Below are 5777 nucleotides of genomic sequence, written 5' to 3'. Positions count from 1 at the left end.
GCAGGAGCTGGAAGGCAAGGTCAGAGGATCACATGCAAAGCTCTGCTCAGCCATGAACATGTCTGCCTACTCACTTCCAAAGCCTGGGGTGTGTCCCATGGCCCACCCCTGAGACTGGGCACACCGCTCTCCAGAGCTGCAATGCTGAGACATGGACAGTGTGACCATTTTTTTCTGATGCAGATAGAGGCAGAGGACCAGAGCAAAGATGTAATCAGAGGCCCTGGCAGCTGCTCTGGCTCACTTCCTGGACGTTGGAAGGACCTGCCTCCCACTTAGGAGAGTCCCTCCCGCCATGATTGCACCTGAGTGTCACTCAGCTGTGCATTTGTTCCCAGTGTGGGTGTTCCAGGCTAGCTATTCTCAAGGCCTGTATTCTCCAGGCCCTAGAAGTTTTGCGACGGGACACACTGCCCCTCCCTGCACACCCCAAAATACAGCAGTGAGGCATCCTGACTCCGAGAGAGTAGACTGTTCTCACCAGGAGGGTTGGTGAGTGGCATTGTGAGATACATCACCAAACTACAGCCCTTGGACAGCCATGGGCAGGGTGGCTGGCATTTCGTGTCTGCCTTGTCACTCGTAATTGAGATAACCAAGGTAGCTTGACCTCCCAATTCCCGGTACACTCCTCTGAAAACTGGCAAAATGCCACACAGAATGATGACAGAAGTCCCTGGTGATCAGACACAAATTCTCTCACACAGAAACCCACATACCAGCAAGCCTGATGCCCTAGGGCATGGCCACTCACCCAACCAGAGCCAGAGCCAAACCTCTGCCTAGTTCAGCCCTGATCCTCAGTGTGAAGCAGTGTGTGCACCCATGTGCTTCTCACTCTCTCTTTTTTCCTTTTCAGTGCTAGGGATTGCACCCAGGACCTTGTACATGCTTAGCAAACATTCTGCCAGTAAGCTACACTCCAACCCTTTATATGTGTCTCTTCTAAAAGTAGAGTAAAAACTTAAATAAGAGAGAGACGTTTTGGTGTTTTCTTGCAAAACAGGGTGGCTTTAGGTGGTGTTAAGATAGCAGTGACCCAGAGTAGACTCTGGGTATACTTCTAAAACTGGAAAAAGAAATTTTGAGTGCTTCCATGATAAGGAAATGATCATTGGTTTTGGAAACACGAAGCTTGCCCAAATTTGATCATTACTAAATGTATGCATTGTATGGAAGCATCACATTGCATATGTTATGAAAAATGTACAGTTTTTATACATAAACTTGAAATAAGTAATTACAATTAAACATTCAAAAACAGGAATGCTTTTGATCACTGTGTGCTTCCCTGAGCCACATGTGACATTCTGTTTATGCTAGATTTTTACCAATATGCTTCAGAGGATCAGAGCCAACAGTGTGTGTGTATGTGTGTGTGTGTGTGTGTGTGTGTGTGTGTGTGTGTGTGTGTGTATACTTGTGTGTATCCGTGTATGTGCATATGTGTGTATAGTTGTGTGTCTGTATGTATACCTATGTTCCCAGCGGCATCATCATAATCCAAAGGCCTGTGTTATTGTTTCTCTTTCCCCCTTCCCGTGTTGACCTTGAGCCAGCTGAAGTGACTCTTGTCTCGAGCCTGCCCATTGCTAAATGTATTCAGCTTGGGTTTTGACGAAAGCTGTAAACAACAACCCCACGCCTAACCACAGCAGCAAACTGAACCACTACAAAGTGCCTGGCCACTGTCATCTCAAAGAGCCCAACTTAATACACACCGCTGGTTCAGTCATCCATCCTAGGGTGGCTATTCCATGACACTCTGTAATAATCCCCAGCTTTTCGGATCCACATTTTTGGAGTAGCATGTGGTTTCGAATTCCTTGAGCTGGTAAATTAGCACTTCTCAAAACTCAGTACTATTTATAGATGCTGAGTAGGGCACATTTCTTGTACACACCATGAAAGAAGTAATCTATGGCAGGCGTTTTTGCATACTACTGTAATTAACTTTATGATTCCTTTCTTCTCTGTGTCATCGCCAGGCTCAGCTCTGCAGCCCCGGTCTCTTTCCTCTGCTGGTGACAGGCTCCGCTCCACAGCAGGCCCTAGAGTGGAGCAGAAGAGGCAGGCCCGTGGTTTGTCTGTCTGGCTTGCCAGATTCTCTCCCAAGGAGAAGCGCTGAGGTTCAGGAAACTTGCAGCTGATTAATTACTTCAGGGAAGGCCTGTGCAGCAGATGAGTGAGTCAGACAGAACTGGAGAAGTCCCCTCAGGTCATGTCCTGGAGGATCCACGAGATGCCTAGCACTTTCCCAGAGTATATGTGTGTGTGTGTGTGTGTGTGTGTGTGTGAGAGAGAGAGAGAGAGAGAGAGAGAGAGAGAGAGAGAGAGTCTGTGAATGTGTATGAGAGAGTGTGCCACCAAATACTGGCATAAAAGGGTCCTTCGTTTTATTCTTAAACTATTCACTCAACAGCAAGCACGGAAAGACCTAACTTTCAGATCCTCTTGAACATCTAAGAATGAAAACAGAATAAGGGCTGTGTCCCCAGAAGAGACTGACTGGGACAGACTCCTGTGCCTAAGACTCAGGTGGCCTCCTGCAGACGGGCAGACGGCACCATCCAGGGAGGAAAGAGAGATGGCGTGTACACCCAGAGCTGAGAGCACCAGCGAGTCTCCAGGACAGTCTCCCCGCTTGCCCCCACCCCAGCCCACAGAAAGGTGGCAGAGGTTTCCTTGTTATTGGGTGTGATGTGACACGATGTGGTACGGCATGATGTGGCGTGGTATGGTGCGGTGTAGTGTGGCATGGTATGGCACAGTGAGGTGAGGCATTGTATCGTGAGTGTGCTATGGTATGATACTGTTAAAAGTTGTAAAACTTCGCTATGATATAGTGTATAAGAACAGACTTTGAACAATATAAGAAGATGTAAAGAGCAGTAGCCTGTGTCCTGGGCTTCCTGTTCCTCTGGCCAGGAGCCCTGTGGGCTGTATTCATTGCTGGCTCTTCAGTAGATTCTGGCATCTAAGTGATGTGCTCATATTGACATGACTTAGCTGTGGGTTAAGGTGTTACCTGTCGATGGACTACTTTAAAAGCATGCGCACAGCCTGATTTAAGCCCTTCACCGCTGTGCTTTGTCAAGTGTATCACCATCTTAACTTTCCTGCTGCTTCCTTTGGAAAAAATAATACATTATCCTCCCTTACTCCACCTCATAAAAAGTTATGTCCTGACCCCAAAACATATACCCATGCTGTAAGATGTGGTCACAGCTCACACCTGCTCTGTGAACCCTTCATGGACCCTTCAGAGGCTTTGCTGGGAATATGATTGCAAATGTTCCACCAAGGACACCTTCCTACCTTCCTTTTTTCCTTCCTTCCTTCCTTCCCCCCCCCCATATGTGTATACATGCACATATACATGTGTTTTTCAGGTAGGGCCACATGTTTCTCACAGCCCACAGTAGCCTCATTCTCACCATATGAAGATGCCCTTGAGCTTCTGCCCCTCCAAGTACTGGAACTGTAGCAGTGTGCAATGATGCCCCAGCTGCAGTGATTGTCTTGCTAAGATTAGAATCATGGGTTTATGGAGCCAAATAGCGGGTCTCACTTCTTTTTTTAGGATAGGTACTGCTTGCCCTGAACATTCGTAGTAGCTTTCATTTTAAAGGGATTTGACTTCTTTTCCATCGTTTATTTTGTTATTTGTTCAAACCATCATGATCTATTCTACTTAGCCAAGTTTTCTTCTGCCTCTAGAAGGTCCTTTTTCTGCTTGGCTTCTGATATCTCTCCAGGCCACATACCCTCTGCTGTGGGATGAATATGGAATAACCCCATAGACTCACATTTGAACATGTGAACCATGGCTGGCGCTGGCAGGCTGACATATGTCCCTGGAGCTGGGCCTTGTAGTTTCTGAGAATGGTTCCAATTCTCAGCCTTTCTTTGCTTTCTAACTATAAAGGTACAATGTCATGTGCCCCACACCTCTGCCACTGTGCCTTTCCTGCCATCATTGACCATATCAGCTTGAACTATGAGCCAAAATAAACCTTGCTTCTTATATGGTATTTTGACCCAGCAATGAAAAGCACTAGTAACCCTCATTTTTTTAGGAGTTTCACTGGGGAAAACTTGTTATGTTGGTGTCATGTTTTTTAGTTCTTGCTTTAGTTGAATAAAAGTCTGTGTCTAGGAAATAACATTGACAGGTAAAATGTTAAGTCTGTACATACTTCATATTGTATAACACTTCCTTCATGATTTGCTGTTAGTTTATCTGAATACAGAAAGTTCTCCTACCTTTCTGATAGTTAAGCTGGGTAAAGAAATCTCAATTTGAAGTTGCTATTGTCAAAATTCGGAGAAAGCCACTCAGCTACCACTAATATTCACTGTGGATAATGACAGAACTTGTTTCAAACCCATTCTTGCTGGCAGGGAGCTCCTTTCTGTGTACTTAATTTTCTTAGTTCCCTGGAACGGATGTATTGGAGCCTATCTCATTCCTGGCCCTGGGAACTCAGTAGGATAGTTCAAGTCTAACTTTTGTCCTTTAATTCTGCAAAAATTTCAATTTCTCTCCTTTTTATGTAATTTCTTCACTCTGTACTTTCATTGTTTTATGGAGTTTGTTCTTTGACAGCTTCAGGTATGAGGAATGTACACTTTTATTGTCTCCTGCTCAGCAGGTGCTAACCTCATACATTGTTCTTCGGTACCTTCTCTTTTTTACACTTGTGTATATGATGTGTTTTGTTTCCTTGTCTTGGTTTTCTGTATTTAACTTCCAGCCATTCACTGGTTTGTGTTTAATTTAAACAATTGCTTCTTATGCTAAGGGTTATTTATTTTACAATTGTTTCCCTTTTTCTTATGAAATGCCTTTTGCTCTTCAAAGAATACATCTTGATGCTCTGAGAACACAAACTTATGGAATTGATTTCTTCTGACCAGGAATGTTTCTCTTCAAGTCCCTCATCGCAGCCTGCCCCAGCCCCAGTGCATGCACCATGGTGCATTTCCTTCTCCTTTCCTCCTCCTCTGTGTCTTTCCCGTGCTTGATAGGGCACAAGCCCATCACAGCCATGTGTGAGCTCAGGGTATGTGAGCAGGATCACTCCCCAGCTGACTTCACTTCACCTGGCTGGGGTGGGAGAAAGACCACCACTATGCTTTAGAGCTCTAAATGCAAGAAGGCATGGTTTATTTCCACAATTTGCGGCCTGTGTACTCCCACAGTAGGCATCCCCCTGGATTTCTGTGGAAGATGACTCTACTTTGGGGAAAGGAGTTTGATTCGGGTAAGAGAAATGGGTGTGTCCATTGTTGTTATTGTAATTGTGTTCTTTTCACTGGGAGTTAAGTGGTAGGAATTGGATTATTTCCTGAAGTTGGGTAGTATTCAATACTTAGGAAGAATAGTAAATCATACAACTATGTCATATCCCTTACAATGAGGACCAGAGCGACCAGTGGAAACAGCGGAATTCAAACCCACACTGAAGTGGTCTGGTCTTCTTAGGTCATGATGAAGTTTAAATTTCTCTGACATCTGTGATGAGTACAAAACCACAGTGCTGTCTGGCATGGGACAATGCAAACCCAATGAAACAGAACATTTCTGTTATATCCAAACAGGAGAGTGGTCTGTTGTCACATCCATGTTTCTGCTATTTGTGCCTTTCCCTAGCTCCTGAATACCAACACTCCTCATATGATATATGGAAACAGATGGCCGCATGAAAGCAGAAATTGTCTTTGTGTCTCCTGGTTTGTGTCTTCTAATTTTAAAAATGAAAAACACTGAGACC

The sequence above is a fragment of the Psammomys obesus genome, unplaced genomic scaffold (assembly GCF_907164565.1).
Source record: "Psammomys obesus unplaced genomic scaffold, mPsaObe1.curated_primary_1811, whole genome shotgun sequence".
NCBI lineage: Eukaryota > Metazoa > Chordata > Mammalia > Rodentia > Muridae > Psammomys > Psammomys obesus.
This window is presented reverse-complemented; position numbering follows the sequence as displayed.